General features: G+C 41.6%; 1 long non-coding RNA gene across 4 annotated transcripts; it reads right to left on the bottom strand.

The window, feature by feature from the left end:
- Positions 1-1,740: 1,740 nt before the first annotated feature.
- On the bottom strand, positions 1,741-5,785 carry LOC311431462. Of its 4 annotated transcripts, none has more exons than XR_014689475.1 (5): positions 5,685-5,745; positions 4,889-5,116; positions 3,500-3,554; positions 3,345-3,385; positions 1,741-3,097 (listed from the first exon to the last, which is right to left on the bottom strand). It is a non-coding gene; the product is annotated as an uncharacterized lncRNA (long non-coding RNA). The 4 variants fall into 4 exon arrangements; XR_014689476.1 differs by having other exon boundaries at positions 1,741-2,657; XR_014689474.1 differs by lacking the exon at positions 4,889-5,116 and having other exon boundaries at positions 5,685-5,785.
- Positions 5,786-8,439: the final 2,654 nt, after the last annotated feature.

Genomic DNA, 8,439 nt, shown 5'->3' with positions numbered 1-8,439 from the left:
CTCATGTAACTGATGTACCCCTTTACTATAACTAGGGTATTACACTATGTGATCTCCCTTCTAACATAAAGGGAGTTCTGTAGAAGATGGTGGTCTTGGACTTGTCTTGATAGACAGAAGCAGTGGTAGAGCTTGGTGAGATGTAGACAGCACCACTATGGGAAAGAGAAGAGGTAAATAGAGGGTTGGGTGGTGTGGGACTGGTACTCTCATTTCCATTCTTGGCAGATCCTTGGGGATAACCATCCCAATTTAATCTGATGAACTAGCTTCATCTATACTAGTTGAACGATACTTTTGATAGTTGAAGAAGTTGGATAAAACAAACCAACCCCTCATCCATTTGTTCTCAAATAATCAGTGTTTCTTTTCTTTTTTTTTTTTTTTTTTTCTTTCCTTCTGGTTCTTCAAAAATTGAGATAATGGTCTGTTAACACTGTGCAACTAAATCTGAAAGTCTTCTGTTAAAGCTTTTTGGAGATGGTCCAGTAGAGAGACTCCCTAGTAAAGGAGAGTTTGTTTTGTTTTTTCTGAGAAAAGAACCTCACCCTTCTGACAGAAACATCACAGAGCTTATATTCTGCTGTCACTCTATGTGACGCGTGGGGTTAATTTTAAGACAGAAAAACCGAATGGCCTTTTTTTTTTTTTTTTTTTGCCAAATAGGGAGAAGTTCGCTTCTATTGTTCTGATGTGATCAAAGAGAAGTTAAAAGGATTATTTGTCTTCTAAATGGAATTTGATGTCCTAATGCAAAGAACAGGCTTTAATTACAGAAAGTTGAAACAATGTCTCCTTAGCAAAAAGTTTGAGGTGTGTTCTTGTTTTGCTTTGTACTTATTGTTACAATTACTATGCAAAGGGATGTGTGTGCTTAGGAATCCAAACAATTATAGTAGGATTTAATTTAGTCTTAAGAAATATCATCACTGACAACAGGAAGATTTTCCCTTAACTTATTTGTTTAAAGAGCAAAATACAGATACCATGACGGGTTCATAGTCATTGGACAACATACTGCATCAACACAGAAAGGGACAATTACCTTGCCTTCAGGAGGCAGACCCTTTCCCCATTTGAAAGCACAGCCCAGTACAGAAGACATAATACAAATAAATCTCCATCTCCCACAGTAAAAACAATCTGCCATCCCTCAGAAGAAAAAACATCAAATACTAAAGTCACATTAAGATTCTGCTCCATACTGGATGAAACTGTCAGTTCTTCCTAGCTTGTAGTTATTATATTTGGTAACATCAATATTAAATAATCAGATGATGACTAATTGTGTTAATAAAATAGCCCTGCAATACAATACATCATTCTGGCCAGGTTTTCAGGTTTAAAATGCCTGCAGTTTTTTCCATAGCTATTCTTTTCTGCATTTTAATGGTCATATCACAGGACATAGATAGTGGTTTTCTGGCATCACTTTTGGACGTAGAGTTTCCAAAACTTGAGGAAACTGAAGGAAAAGAAGTGAACTCCCACACTTCTGTGAGGCTTTCTGAGTATGAAAAATGCACGCTGTGTTTGTTAGAGGCTGAAGTTGAATTAGCATTTAATTGCATTAACATTTAAAGCTTAAAAATGTCAGGAAAAGGCTGGGAAAAAAAAAAAAAAAAAAAAGAAGAAGAACTCAGAAGAGAGACAGATCTGAAGCACACAAATTTAAATGCCTGATTTGGATTCCTGATGAAGAACCATCTCCACTTTTCTTGCCATGCTGTAAACAACAAATTAGCGTGTTCCATCTTAGATGCCCCCACCATCAGCTTTCTAAACAAGTTGAAGCTAATCAAATTTAACTACTCTTCCCAATTAATTCTGTTTTCCAGAATGTCATTTGATAATGCAAATTGCAATGGGAGTAAAACGGAGCATGCTCTTCTGAGGGCTCAGGGCTGTCAGACATGCTCCATTTGCCCTTAGCACCCAGCTGCGGGGAGGAGATGCACTCAAGCTGCCGCAGCAACCATCACCATGCCTGCATGACTTGGAGCAACTTGAGAAAAGTCGTGCATGCTCAGTGACTGTGTTCTTTGAACCACATGGCTCAGAAACTTGCACCTTCAGGATACAAGTGATCCATCAGGCTGAGAGGAGACCAAACATAACAGCCCATGCTTCCAGCTGAGAGAATAAAGGAGCTGTATACATTTACAGTCGCTGCTACTGGAAGAAGTCTTATGCTGTAGCTTTTTTAACCATGAGATTTCTCTAACCAGCAACTGTACAGAAAAACTGTGGTTTAAAAAGGCCTGATAGAGTCTTTTGCGAGGACTCTCTTGAGGATTTTTTCCTCAATTATTATTATCCCCTCAAATCTGAGCAGGGATCAGATATCTACAAAGTATAAGCTGACACCAGAAATCAATGCAGTCCTAGAAGGTCCAGTAAAAGCATGTGCTTTTGTGTTCCGTGGGAAATGGTACTCCAGCAGTATCACATTGCTGAGAACTTGCAATTTCATAGCAAAATGAACTTGCACATAGAAGAGAATATTCAGACATTCATAACAATATTCATTTTTAATGAAGACACTGAACACTGAGAGCTTTGTCGCTTCACTTCTGTGCCCAGGCTGATGCCTCTGTAATGAGACTCCAGGCGTAGGAAGAACTGGAATGGTGCAGAGGTGTCTCAGCATTTCTGTGCTGGAGAGATTTCAGGTTTTTGGTCTCTTCACTTAAGAAATTATTTGACAGTAATGGATATTAAAGAAAGTAAAGTGTCTAGAAGATCTGAGAATAAAACTTCTTCTGAGTGGGGCTAAGGACTGTTTGGTTTTGATGAATATTTTCACTGTACTGAAAGCCCCAAGAAGGACCTCTTGCAGACTGGGATGAGCAGAGCAGTGTCCAGAGGACTAAGGCAAATGAGGCAGGTTACTACAGCTTCATGGAAGTATTTCATCTCCTTCTTTCTGTTAACAGCAAGGTTCACGCCTACAACGTATGCCTCATGTATGAATAGGATATACAGGAAATCCTTTGGGAAAATACCAGTGAAGGTTTTTCTCTAAAAACTTCTGATGATCCTAGGTTATAAAATGCTCAGAGGTACTTGCTCTGCTACACTTTTCAAAGGGGCACGGCTGAGAAATAAAAAACTAACAATGAGGGATTGTAAATCATCTGCTGGGGTTCCCACCACCACCACACATTCTTTCTAATCAAAGCACCTCAGGAACCTCAGGAATATCACAGAAGTCTTTCTTCATGCCATCTTTGTTACAGCTGGAGGTGCCATTAACTTTTTTTTTTTAAACAACTGAAAAGCTAGAGAATAAAATTAAATGCCTGAAATCACAGGTCTTGATATGTCTCAGGCTTTCCCCTTACCCCTGGAACTGCTCCATTGCATATGCTACATGTAGACAATCCTGTAAAGTCAAGCCAGAAAGGAGAGAAAATGTTGAGAACCATTTGTTTCGAGATACATCATTCAGACACTGCATGATTCTGCATGCATCAAGAAAATAGCCTCCTTCACCAACCTCTCCTGCCAGCTCCCCAGTTTCTTAAAGCAATATCCATAAATTTCTGGAATTTCTGTATGGACATGAAAACAAAATGTTACTGTACTGTGACGGCTTTTGGCATGGTCATGTATTGCATTTGAATCATTGCTTGTAACATTTTTATTTCTGGACTGTGAAATCTTGCCCACCTGACTCTTAGATTAATGTATTAATAAGATAAAGCTATATACCATAAGGCTTCTCAGATAAAAAGCTTAGCTATGAAAAGGTTTCTTCTTATCCATTTTTATCCTTGACTATGTCAGAGTGAATTGTAGCATCTAACTCTTCAGCTAAAACCCCTATTCTGTGTTTGATCCTTAAAACTCCAAAATAAAATAAATACTATCCTATTTGTTAATTTTAGATGAGGTGACATGCAACAGAACGAAGCACAGGCTCTGAATAACTGTCTCCTGCTGTGTGATAAATGACAGAGTACAACTGAGTAATGCAGAGGCAATTAAAATAGGAATACCGCCCTGGAAGTTTTCACCCTATAACCCCATGACTAAGGGGACCCAAGCAACCAAGTGAATACCAACAGCTTCAGCTACATCCATGCAGCATGCTGTTCATATATAGCCATACTGCAGAGCATGAGGGAGAATAGTCCAAATGAGGAGAACTTTGGTCTGCTTCTCTGGGAGCTGTTATTTTTGCCACAGCGCAGAAGGGCCCTCCATACAGCAGCCTTCCCTTCCCTACCACCACCCATGAAGGCAGTCGAGATCATGTAGTGCAGCCAAATAAACAGGAAGACCTTTCATGAGGTGGGACATCACTCTCCATGCAACAGTTCTTTCAAGAAGCTGCTTATTTTGCTGTGAGTTTAGTCTCATTGGTTTTGCTGACTTAGTGAGCATACATGCACACTTAGGTGTTGGCATGTTTTTTTTTTTTTTGCTAGAAGTCATCCTCTGACACCTATGTGCATTATCACAAACGAGCATGCAGCAGTTATGGTACGATCTTCTGGCAGAGATAGTCTGTGCTGCAGCTAGGAGAGGATGGATTAAAATAAATAGATAATTGGCTGTGATAGAGCAGGGAAAACTTGAAAATGTTAAATCTCTTACTAGCTGAAACTGTAGGGCGGGAAAGGCAGTTGGCAAAGTCCATTTCAAAAGCACACACAGACAAAGTGCTAAGATAACCCTGACTCCTGGCTTAATCTCAGTTAACTAAGGTGTCATACAGTCTTAACTGTGACAGTATCTGAGTTATCTCACCAAGGCACTGGAATTAGTCATAAAACAGAACACTATAATTCATTCTGTCAAAGCTATTTTTGTTCACTCAGAGCTGTTTTTACAGACTGACATAACTGTCAATAGGTATGACAAGCCTTTATTGTGATGTTACCTTTGCAGAGCTAGAGACTTTGGCGTAGGAGAGGATGAAAGACAGGCTTCTGCCAAGCATCACGGCATAGAGAAAGCCCATCTAACCTGGGGAAACTGGGACACCATGTTCTTCTTCCTATTAAGCCAATACCAATCCCACTAAAGCTGCTTCACTGTAAGGCTGGCTCAGAGTCAGAGCCAAGGACTGGAGTGATGCTCCACGCTGGCAGTTTCCCAGAACCCAGTTCTAGACAGAAGGCATGGGTAATGTGGAGACAAGGGGGAAAAAAATAGAAAGGAAGAGATTTATGGTCTAAATATTCACTTTTTGAATAAGCTCCTGTCCTACACAGCTGTCTTTTCCCTATTCCTTTTTACAGCCCCACCTGCACACCTGACCTGACAGCCACACACTTCCAGAGCACAAGGATTATCAGATATCAGCTGAATGGGATACACTCATCTATCAGAGGGGAATACATGCAATACACCACACAGCTTATCTTTACTGAGCCAACCAATACCCCAAAAGAACAAGAAGTTCTCTGTATTTCAGCATTATCAGTGTGCTCTACTAGTAATTTTTAATAGGGCTTCTCATCCTTGGGATGGACTGACTTCTTGCATTACCTTTGTCATGGAAATCAATAACATGCAGCCTCATTTCACCCAACAGGCAGCTCTGGCAGGGAGGTTAAGCTACAGCTCTGTGGCCACGGAGGGCTACACACCCCGCTGCTTGGCACACCAGTCTGTGTCTCAGCAAAGCAACACATACATGGTACGAGACAACCAAAACAAAATGAGCTATTTACCTTGGTCTGTGCTGAAAAAGTCTTTGCAAACTGTTCCTTGCTTTGCTCTCAGAAACTGCTTGCAAGCAGCTGACAGCTGAGGCTTAAAAACCACACTGATTAGAGATGGCCTGTGCTGAGTTAGAAAACCTGATGCTTAAAAAAAAAAAAAAAAAAAAGCCAGCTAGGAGCTAGCATCCTGTTAGATACTTTCCCATAGCACCTAATGAGCTGGCTTTCAGGAGGAGCTCCTCATCTGGCTGAGGTTGCCTTGTGAGCTTTTCTGAGCAGAGATGACTCCTCTGCCAACCATCCTGCTGTGTTTAGCTCTGACAGTGTCTGCTATAATGGAAATAAGAAAAAAAAAATCAATCTGTGTTGCTGGCACCAGGGGAGTTCCTTGCCCTGCAGTAAACAGGGCGATGATGATTCTCCCAGCCCTAATGGGGACCAGTAAAATGTCAAGGCTGGTAGCTGCCCTTTCCCTTCTGATGTGATGGTTAGCCCCTGGAAGGGAAACAAATTACTGAGGTGCTCCGTCTGACAGCCACTAAACACCTCATTAGGGGTGAAAACTGTATGTTCAGCATCGCCATGTAGATCCTTACAGCAGCTGGGGTGTCGAACAGCAAGCTGCAAAGTGAGCTCCCCTGCCACACAGCACCTTTTGCCGAGGGGAAGCTTCTCCTTTAAATAACTCCAAATCCCAGGCAAATAATCGTTTCCATTCTCAGCGCTTAGCTGTACTGTTTGGGGCTGTGTAGTCTGCCTGTGTTTATAAATAACCCACTTTGTTTACCAATTATTTTAAGTATTTTCAGGAAAGGGAAGGAAGAAAACTCTGGGAATATTGCAATTGCCTGTCTGCCCTCATTAGCCCAGTAATTATTTCATTGTAATTCAATTGTTTCTTGTACTCAGTTCAAGATAAGAAGACAGCAACAGCAATAATAGCTTATGAAGTTCCTCTTTATTTTTTCTTCTTTCTCCAAGGCTATTCATCCCTGCCTCTGCACCACTCTCCCTCCTTGTTAATATACACATCTTGGGGGGCTTACTGCTGTGCATTGAATTGGAGTTAAAAATACTTCTTTTAAATACTTCCTTTCTTTTCAACTTTTTTTTTTTTTTTTTTTTTTTTTTTTTTTTTTTTTTTAAACCCAGATCAGCTGACATTTTTCATAGTGGTTACATGGTGAAAGCTAAATGAAATTTATCTTGTTTGATTCAAGTTAATAAAATCTGCAAACATGGTGTGACCTATTACCGAAAACTAGGATGCTTTAACACCCACATCTGTGGATACTCAAGACTGTGCCAAAGCAAATGCTTTGAACTACACACCAGCTTTTGATGCTTTTTACTATAGCAGCAGAAGTAGGAGGCAGAAATGTAGATCCCAGGTGTACGAGCATTCCCATCAGAGGTAGTAATGGCCCAAAATACTCACAGGAGTTTGGAGTTTCTGCAGAAGACCAGCTTCCTGCTGCTTGGGGCTTGAGTGGACTCACTGGGCACACTGAGAAGATAACCAGGGCTGCTCAGCAGATGCACAATATCTGAAAGCAACCTGCTGTCTTTGTGGCTTTGCCATGACCAGAGGTACAACCAGAGCAGCACCTCCAGGGAGCTGTTCTCCACTTTGGATTCTCCGCAGTGTCCCAGCCTTCCCCTTAGTGCACACCACGAGGCCCTGCAGCAGGCAGCCCCAGCAGGCAGCTGCTTGAGGGAGAGACCTCCCTCAATTTGCTGGGAGTGAGCAGAGCGCAGCAGGGTGTGCTGCACCTCTGCTGGGCACCCTGCACTCAAATATTGAGGCTGTCTCCTCAAACTACCCTGATTTGGGTTTGGAAAACAAACAAACAAACAAAACAAAACAAAAACAAAAAACAAAACTTGATTCTGCTACTAGACGCAGGTAAAAACCCAGTCATGAAGGAAGGGGGGATTTTAGTATAGCTCCTCCATTTTTAAAAAAGCAAGTTTTGGTGTCAACTTTGATGACACAATTTCCTCAGCCATGATATGTTGGACTGAACAGTTTTCAATTTGTATCTTCACTTAATTTTAAAGCTAAAATGATTAATCCTCCTGCTGTTGGACTCAGATCTTCATTTCAGAGATCAAGGAGATCTCCTTACTTGGGAGAGAGCTGTATATTCCTCCTGCTGACACGTCTACTCCCACTTAGACCTCAGCAGAGGAACAGCATGGAGTTGCATGTCTTCTGCAGCAAGGACAGGAACCGACAATTTCCTATACACATTTCCTTTTTTTTTTTTTTTTTTTTTTTATAAATTATTTCCCCACTTTTTCAACCAAACAGCAGCCACATCCCTTGTACTGCACCAAAGTCTCCATGCTCAAGTCCATGTCACTTAAATCCCCTCTAGGCAAGTGACCTTCTCCATGTATGTCTGATGCCACCACACCTGGAGGGTGCTGAGGCTGAACATGCAAAGGGCAGCATGCTGCTGGTGAAGAGGCAATAGGAAGAGGCAGAACCAGTGGGGAAAACAGCTCTGGCTTCACCAAGACTAATTGCACACAAGGAGCTGTGAACTCCGCTCGAGTTTCTCAAATCTTCCATGCATTTATTTTGGTCATCAGCATGGCCTTTCTCAGAGAAGCTGGGATGTTCTGGGAACGGCTCAAGAGGAGGAAACTTTCTCTGACCTCACCAGCATGTCCTGGAGCGGAATAAGAGGCGTTTGGGTTGCTGGTCAAGGCTTTCTGGTTTGCCAAGTGGCAAATTGCTTTAACTCCCATAAACACT

The sequence above is a fragment of the Aythya ferina genome, assembly GCF_964211825.1.
Source record: "Aythya ferina genome assembly, chromosome: 2".
NCBI lineage: Eukaryota > Metazoa > Chordata > Aves > Anseriformes > Anatidae > Aythya > Aythya ferina.
Note: the sequence above shows the minus strand (reverse complement) of the source record. Positions and strands in the feature narration are given on the sequence as shown.